General features: G+C 33.5%; 1 pseudogene; it reads right to left on the bottom strand.

Annotated features, from left to right (window-relative positions):
- The window catches only part of LOC137656222 (piggyBac transposable element-derived protein 4-like), an 11,354-nt pseudogene that overhangs the window by 587 nt on the left and 767 nt on the right, over window positions 1-10,000 (bottom strand).

Genomic DNA, 10,000 nt, shown 5'->3' with positions numbered 1-10,000 from the left:
TCTCTCTCTCAGTATTCTTAATTACTATCTCTCCGGATCCCCAATTTTGTACAAAGTCGATAATCAGCTTTGTTGTCCGAGATTATTAGAGTATGTATTATATATATATATATATATATATATATATATATATATATATATATATATATATATATATCAATATATATATATATATATATATATATATATATATATATATATGTGTGTGTGTGTGTGCATATATATATATTTATATATATATATATATATATATATATATATATATATATATATATATATATAGATATATATATATATATATATATATATATATATATATGTATATATATATACGTATATATATATATATATATATATATATATAAATATATATATATATATATATATATATATATATATATATATATATATATATATATATTATATATATATATATGTGTATATATATGCATATATATATATATATATATATATATATATATATATATATATATATATATATGTATATATATATATATATATATATATATATATATATATACATATATATATATATATATATATATATATATATATATATATATATATATATATATATATATAAATATATATATATATATATATATATATATATATATACAAATGTATATATATATATATATATATATATATATATATATATATATATATATATATATATACAAATGTATATATATATATATATATATATATATATATATATATATATATATATATATGTATATATATAAATGCATATATATATATATATATATATATATATATATATATATATATATATATATATAATGGATATCCACGCTGTAGAATTTTCAAACCTTGAGTGTGGAGCGCGGACATAGCACGGTGTTATTTATACCCCCCTTGGGACGCTTAAGACTCGTACTCCGGAAGTGCGTCACCTGCATTACACGCAGGTCCTTAGTACATGCTTAGTACTCTTCCCGCATGTACCGTACGCCATAATTCTCCCACGCATTCATCTCACGAGACTTGTGAACCATACGGCACCCGTGCGCCACACGTACCCTGGACAGGTAGCGTGGATAAACTCTCCTGCTATAGGTAGCGTGGTGTCATATGTGTTACGTTCACTTTGGGCGCTTATACCTACTTACCATTATGGCCTTTTATTTTTTTTTTTTTTAGTTTACTAATTTAAAGACTTTACTTTCAATTGGTGAAAAAGAAAAATATCCTGAATATAGAAATAACACTTTACTAACTAAAATAAGAAAATAAGTATACAAATATACATTAGTTCAATTAACAGGCATTGAACACTTAAAAATAATGATCTTCATTAATACAAAGTATGCTCTTCAAAGTATAAGAGTTGCTTAGTTGATTGATGTAAAGACATCGAGGATTGGAGCAAAATCTGTAAAGAAAAGAAAAAGTGGTAAATTTTTTTAAACAAAAAATCACAAAAATTTTTGGTTTGGAAGGAAGGCTATATCTATTGTAGTATTACTTATTGGATTTGGATAAAATTTTCCAAAAGTCATCTAAAATGATCCTAGATGATGGCAAAAAAAGATATATCTAGTAACTATAAACTGGAAAAGAATGGCTTGGTTTTAATGTAACCCCTACCACACGAGATTTACGGAAATGAAAGGCAAATTTAGAGTAATAATAAATGATGGATATGCATGAAATTTTGACAAAGTAATCTTAAATGACCCTAGATGAAGGCAAAAATGTTAAATATTATATTTAGTAAGTATAAACTCGTCATAAAATAATTGGGGAAACTTACCACGTGCGATGGTACTGGTCGCAGACGTAGTTGACATGTGAGTTACATGCAGGCTTATGGCACTTCGCACACAGAAGCTTGGTCCTGGCATTGGAAGTCGAAGGGCAGAGAGGGCATCTGTGGCGCTTCTCACTACGTTTTGAGCGTCTGTGGCTTCGTCTTCGGGCTCTTTTACCTCTTAAACAGAGCAAATGAGGTTAGTCACGTCCCTTGGGAGGTACCTCTTTTGCAAAAGTCGACTAAGTGCCCAGTCACGGGCGAGTTCCATGGCCAAATCTACATAAAATTGCCTCCTATTGTATTACTTGTTGCCTGGCAAGTTTTGGTGGATGTAGAAGGCATTGTTCAGCACAATATTTAGTACACCATAGAAGATACATACAGGCCACCTCCGTGTCTTCCTACTGCAGGTGAGGGCAGAACATATTTGGTCGAAGGTGTCGACTCCTCCCTTCGTTGCATTATAAAACATATGCATATAGCTTTTTTTGTTTTCAATAACTGTGGGATTGTGATGGACAGTTGAAAGAATCTGGATCCTTTTCGTGGTCTTCACACATTGGCACAAAAGTGTGACCTTGTCCTCGTAGTTATACGAGGCCACACATTCTCCCAAACCTAGGGGTGTTGTCAGCATCACAGAAGGCGTGTAAGGTTTAGGACGAATAGTGCCAACTAAATGCATCCCAAATTGACGGAGACTCCTGGCTAAGGGCAAGGAAGTAAACCAGTTATCGGTGGTAACAATACGGCCAGTCTTCCTGAAGGGGCGGGTTAGCTCCATCGTGAAGTACTCTCCCAAGGGTGTACTTGTAGTGGTAGTCCCCTTGCCCAAGTAGGGAATTGCATTGCACATGTAGTATGTCTCTGCATCACAGGCCATAACTAACTTGATGCCATACCTAAGAGAAAAGAAATAAAATGCAATCAGTAAGTCATCAATCAACACTCACAGGTAATCAATGAAAATAAAATAAAATAAAATTAAATAAAATAGAATAAAATGAAATAAAATAAAATATACATATATATGTAAAATATACTCTACATAATAAATAAATAATGAATGTTAATAATTTATATATAATAGAATAAATACGAATGACAATAATAAAAAAAATTATTTTTATTCATCAATGAATATGTAGTCATTATAAAAATGTAATAAAATTCACACTGAACATAAATAGAATGTACTGTACATAATAAATAATGAATGAATGTTAGTAATTTATATATATTTAAGTAAATGCCGATTCCAATATTAAAAAAAAAATATTTTTGGTCATCAATGAATATGTAGGAATTATAAACATGGAATAAGATTTATACTGAAGAAAATGCAATAAAAACTATATAAAAAAAATTAAAATCTTTTACTTACTTTGCTGGTTTATTCGGAATGTACATCCTGAAAGCACACCGTCCCCTGAAGTCGAGAAGCTGCTCATCCACAGTAAGATGCCCACTTCGTTCATAATTTGCAATGCAGTTTGCAATGACCTGGTCCCACAAACTCCTTATAGCAGCAAATCTGTCAGTCTTCACACGTTCCTCCCTCGTGGCAATGCTGTCAAATCGTAGAGCTCTCTGAATAAAGCAGAAGCGGCGCTCACTCATGACACTCCTGTAGAAGGGACATCCTTGAGACTTGGAGAACATCTCTCCCGATGTTAAATGATTATCCTTCCGTGCCCCTGTCATGATGAGGATCCCAAGGAATGCACAGAACTCCATGAGGGTCAGGTCCTTGAAAGTGGGGTCGTTCTGCCGCTTGCACTTGTTTCTGAGGATGATGATCTTGTCGTTGGTGTGGACGACTACTTCAGCAAGTAAAGTATCCGGCAAAAACTTGGCAAAAACTTCGGCAGGAGTACTACACCTGATGACGCTCATGGTAAGGCCAGCATTGTCGAACTGGTCGATCTTCATAATGGGGGGCATTGTTGGCTTTGGCTCTGAGTGCCACTTTGCGTTGTCCTTAGCCTTGTAGGAGTTGTCCGGCAATCTCTTCAATGCAACACCTTCAGCAGCGCGAAGAGGGCCTCTCCTCCTTTTCCTACTCCTGAGCTCTACGGCACTGAGGTCAGGATCAGCAGGAGACTCTGAAGGAGACGCTGAAGGAGGCACAGGAGACGCTGAAGGAGACACAGGAGACGCTGCAGAGGACACAGGAGACGCTGACGCAGGCACAGGAGACGCTGCAGAGGACATAGGAGACGCTGAAGGAGGTACAGGAGACGCTGCAGAGGACACAGAGGACGGTGAAGGAGGCCTATGAGCGAGGGAACGCGAAGAAACTGCATGCGAGGTAGCCAAATCTTGCATCACATCGGCTACTTCTCCCTCCAGATTAGCAGCCAAAAGTTGGGACTCTTCCTCCTCTTCCTGCCAAGTTACGGCATCGTGAAGGTTGTCAAGTACACTGACTGCTTCATATGTCGATGTAGAAGGTTCTTCTTCATCACTACTCAAGAAGAGAACCTCCAAAACCTCTTCCTCCGACAGGTTTCTCTTAGCCATGGCAAAATCTGAAAATAGGAAAAAATCGAAAATTAGAAATTAACCTCAAAATCACATATTTACTGCACTATGATCCAATATGGCGATTGATATGGGTACTAAAATAATCCACGAATACACTCATAACTTATAGTAATTGATAAAGTAATAAGTAATAAAGCAGTAATGTAAAATGCAAAAACTTTGCGATGGCATCACTTACCCTCTTAACGCTAACGTAGTGTCAGATATGCACCAATTTCCACTTTGGAGGGTGATATCCGGTGAACAGGGCGGAGCAGAGATGATACACGTGTTGCTTCTACTAAAGCTGGTGAACGACTGACTCACCCTGGAAAAGATGCTAGATCATGCGAGGCGTCGTTGCGCAGGAACCAAAAAACGAGTTTTGCGCAGAATCGCGGTGCAGATATGACACCACGCTACCTGTCCAGGGTTAACCCATACTAAATACTCAACACAGTCCCTACCAATTACATCGCAGGAGTTCATGGGTACGACTGAAAAATTCCAAGACACGTACAGCTAAGAAATTCGGACGGGGAATTGTCCCCAACGCCTTATATGGATTATTTTACTCGGCACTGACCAAGCAATTCTCTGACTTGACCCTTACCTGTGGGAGGCTAAGGCATTATTAAGATATTAAGAGAACCCCTAGAGACGGCCACCTTATGCTGTTTTAATCTGACTGAAATACCTTTGGATGTTTGGCTGACATAGGATAAGTTACATTCTGAACAAGGAATACTATATATTACATTATGATCATTTCCAGAACTATTTCTAATCATGTTTCTTAATGTACAATTATGTTCAAATTCTACCCTCATGTCTAGTTTTTTTTTTCAATAGAGGTATAACATCTAAAAAAACAGTCATGAAATGGTAAAAAAAAAGCATATTATTAAGTGTTTCCTTTCTCTCTAACTGGACACTATAAAATGTTTTCTTAGCCTTATTCATACATTTTTCTAGGAAATAATTGTGATAGCAAAGATTTATAGCATTTTTGTCAATTTTAGTGAACTCATGCTCAATGTACTTGGGGCTACAAATTCTAAATGCCTTAAGGTACATGGAGGAAAACACAGAATGCTTAATATTTTTAGTGACCGGAGTAGAAAATTTAATGTACATATGAAAAATAAATTAGTAGGCTTTCTATATATGAAAAACTTAAATTTATCTGTTTGTCTAACTATTAAAACGTCTAAAAATGGGATACGGTTATTTTCTTCCTTTCCCATAGTAAATTTTATAGATGGCACTAATGAATTAATGATTAAAAAAAACCGTCAAGATTAAAATTTTCTTCTAAGATACCTAGAACATCATCAACATATCGATATCAAACAATTTGGGAAGAACACACTGAAGGAATTAATCTTTATTAAAAAAACTCCATATATATGTTGGATAAAAGAAGGGATAAAGGATTACCCATGGCCATACCAAAAAGTTGTTCATAGTAATCTCTTTTAAATATAAATTTACACTTTTTAATGCACAGGCAAATTAATTCAATAATAGTATGGGTTAGTAAAGGTATATCATAACTATCTAAAATACTCGACAGGATATACAATAGGTCATCAACGGGTACATTGGTAAACAACGAAGTCACATCAAAACTTACTAATCTATGTCTGGACATGAATTTAACTTTTTGTAATTTTTCGAAAAGATCAAGGGAATTTTTCATATGAGAATTTGGAATATATCCTGAGATAGGGGAAAGTAATTTGACTAAGTATTTGGATAATTCATAGTTAATATAACCTGTTATTCTAGTAATTGGTGTGATTGGATTTCCTGTTTTATCTGTTTTAATTAAACCATATAAGACAAAGACGGATCATTAGAGGTAAAGCAATCAATTAAGGATTTTTATTGTTTTAGATTTTAAGTTTTTGTTAAAATCTTTGATGACATAGTCTAGGTGATTATTATTATCATTATTATTATTATTACTATCCAAGCTACAACCCTAATTGGAAAAGCAAGATGCTATAAGCCCAGGGGCTCCAATAGGGAAAAATAGCCCAGTGAGTAAAGGAAATAAGGAAATAAATAACTGAAGAGAACAAATTAACAATAAATCATTCTAAAAAAATAATGTCAAAAGAGACATGTCATATATAAACTATTAACAACGTCAAAAACAAATATGTCGTATATAAACTACTAAAAGACTCATGTCCGCTTGGTCAACAAAAAAGCATTTGCTCCAACTTTGAACTTTTGAAGTTCTACTGATTCAACAACCCGATTAGGAAGACCATTCCACAACTTGGTAACAGCTGGAATAAAACTTCTAGAGTACTGCGTAGTATTGAGTCTTATGATTGAGAAGGCCTGGCTATTAGAATTAATTGCCTGCCTAGTATTACGAACAGGATAGAATTGTCCAGGGAGATCTGAATGTAAAGGATGGTCAGAGTTATGAAAAATCTTATGCAACATGCATAATGAACTAATTGAACGACGGTGCCAGAGAGTAATATTTAGATCAAGAATAAGAAATTTAATAGACCGTAAGTTTCTGTCCAACAAATTAAGATGAGAATCAGCAGCTGAAGACCAGACAGAAGAACAATACTCAAAACAAGGTAGAATAAAAGATTTAAAACACTTCTTCAAAATAGATTGATCACCGAATATTAACTCTTAATTTTATATAACTGGAAAAATCTGATGAAAGCATGTACATCTTTTCTAAATGAGTGGATATGTTCATAATAACTAATACATTAGCTTTGTCTGCTTTTGTTATATGCAATTCACAGTTATTTTTCAAGGATTCTAAGATTGTTAAAAAACGTTTAGGGAAATTGCAGGTGTTTGCAGATCCTATCGCAGAATAAACAAGCCCTTTAGCAATGTCAATGTTACATTGAGGAATTTTCCTAGTTTTCTCCAATTTTACAAAGGCAGTAGCATTATCGACATTATTAGGTTTTTTATTTACTGCGATCGATAAACCATACCCCAAAGCATTTTTTAATTCACTTGATACAGGTTTATCGGACAAATTTATAACACAATTATCTTAAAAATTCTTTTTCTAATCACTTGGCTGTATCAGTGTATTCAATTTATTTTCCAAATAAACACTTAAAACCTTATCTCCTAAAAGGATTTCAAAACTCCCTGGTGAAAGCCTACTTTACTAGACTCCAACGAATATTTCTGCATCGTTGTTTACAGGAACATATGATCCCTAAGGTGTTACTCCCAGCTCGACTAAGAAATTAGATCAATTCAGCGATTTCAGTGTTCTCTCACTGAAGAAACACCTGGAAACTACAAGAAGGACAGAACAACAACTATTCAAGAATTATCGGAAAGCTATACATGATTCTATGCAAGATGTCCCTCTTGACTGGAAAACAACATTATTGAACATTATCTACTCCCTACTTAAAGAGAAATTAAAGGTTTTAAGTGTTTATTTAGAACAAGGAACAGACTGTGCAAACAGGAATGATTATATAGGTGTGATTGCATTTGTGATTACATATTCACGAAACGCCACAGGTACTTATAATTTCTAAATACACAGATGTGAAATTACTCTAGCGTCGCATTTGCTGAATATCCCAAACACTGGTAGAATTTCATAAGTGACATCAATTCAAAATATACGGATAGAATACGGGGAATAACGAGGGGAATATTTCAGGCACGAATTCTCTAAAGTTTCGAAGAAATTCTAAATGTTTTAGATAAAATTAATTGTTGATGAAAATTTCATATATTATTATTATTATTATTATTATTATTATCATTATTATTATTATTATTATTATTATTATTATTATTATTATTTTTATTATTATTATTATTATTATTATTATTATTATTATTATTATTATTATTATTATTGTTATTATTAGCTAAGCTTCATCCCTAGTTGGAAAAGCAAGAATCTATAAGCCCAAGGGCTGCAACAGGGAAAAATAGCTGTGAGGAAAGGAAATAAGGAAATGAATAAACGGTATAAGAAGTAATGAAAAATTAAAATAAAACATTTTAAAAACATGACCAAAATTAAAACAGATATTTCATATATAAACTATAAAAGGACCTATGTAAGCCTGTTCAACATAAAAAAAATTGCTACGAGTTTGAACTTTTGAAGTTCTACTGACTCAACTACCCGATTAGGAAGATCATTCCACAACTTGGTTACAGCTGGAATAAAACTTCTAGAGTACTGTGTAGTATTGAGCCTCATGATAGAGAAGGCCTGACTATTAGAATTGACTGCATACCTAGAGTTACAAACAGGATGGTCTGAATGTAAAGGACGGTCAGAATTATAGAAAATATTATGCAACATGCATAATGAACTAATTGAGCGACGGTGCCAGAGATCAATATCCAGATCAAGAATAAGAAATTTAATAGACCGTAAGTTTCTGTCCAACAAACTAAGATGAGAATCAGCAGCTGAAGACCAGACAGGAGAACAATACTCGAAATAAGGTAAACTGAAAGAATTAAAACACTTTTTCAGAATAGATTGACCACTAAAATCCTGAAAGATTTTCTTAATAAGCCAATTTTTTGTGCAATTGAAGAAGACACAAACCTAATGTTTCTCAAAAGTAAATATGCTGTCGAGAATCACACCAAAATTTTAAAAGAGTCATAAAAAGTTAATCAAATTTTGTTAATGCTGAGATCCAGATATTGAGGAGCCATGGTCCTTGACCTACTTACAATCATACTTTGAGTTTTGTTAGGATTCAACTTCATACCCCATTATTTGCACCATGCCCTAATTCTAGCTAGATCTATATTAAGGGATTCAGTAACCCCAGGAGATGGAATTGATGCAAAGAGAGTAGCATTATCTGCATATGCGACAAGCTTGTTTTCTAGACCAAACCCCATGTCATATGTATATAGTATGAAAGGTAATGGACCAAGAACACTACCCTGAGGAGCATCAGATATCACAGTTTTATACTCACTATGGTGCCCATCAACAACAACTCTTTACGATTTATTACTTAAAAATTCAAAAATGGTGCTAAGAAACAACCCACCCACTCATAACTGTTTGAGTTTGAAAATAAGTGCATCATGATTAACACACTCAAACACAGCACTAAAATCAAGGCCAATTATACAAACTTCCTTCCCACTATCAAGGGATTCCTGTACAGCATTGGAGATTGTAAGAAGATCATCACATGCTCCAAGGCCTTTATGAAAACCAAATTGCAAATTAGGGAACAGATGATCATCTTCAGCAATCCTATTAAGACATTTGGCCAAAAGATGTTCCAAAACTTTAGATAATATGGGAGTTATGGAAAATGAACGGTAATCAGTTGGACTTGAGCTACCACAAACACATTTTTATAGTGGAGTAACATTACTAATTCTCCAACAAGTGCTAATAGTTCATCATCTTTCTAGCTTGTGCACATAATAGATAACTTTGGTGCTATAAAATCTCTAGTCTTTATAAAAAAAAAACAAAGGAAAAATACCATTTGGGTCTACACCTCTATAAGCATCAAGGTCCATCAACAGAGCTTCAGTTTCCGATGTAAAACATAAACTAGTTTTTTTAGCCTCAGGAAAATAGGAATGAAGAATGTCAAACACATCGGCCTAAAGGGTTGCCTTTTCCTTTGGACAGTGAATGACAAAGCCATC

This window comes from Palaemon carinicauda, chromosome 17 (genome assembly GCF_036898095.1).
Source record: "Palaemon carinicauda isolate YSFRI2023 chromosome 17, ASM3689809v2, whole genome shotgun sequence".
NCBI classification, from domain to species: Eukaryota; Metazoa; Arthropoda; class Malacostraca; order Decapoda; family Palaemonidae; genus Palaemon; species Palaemon carinicauda.
This window is presented reverse-complemented; position numbering and strand designations above follow the sequence as displayed.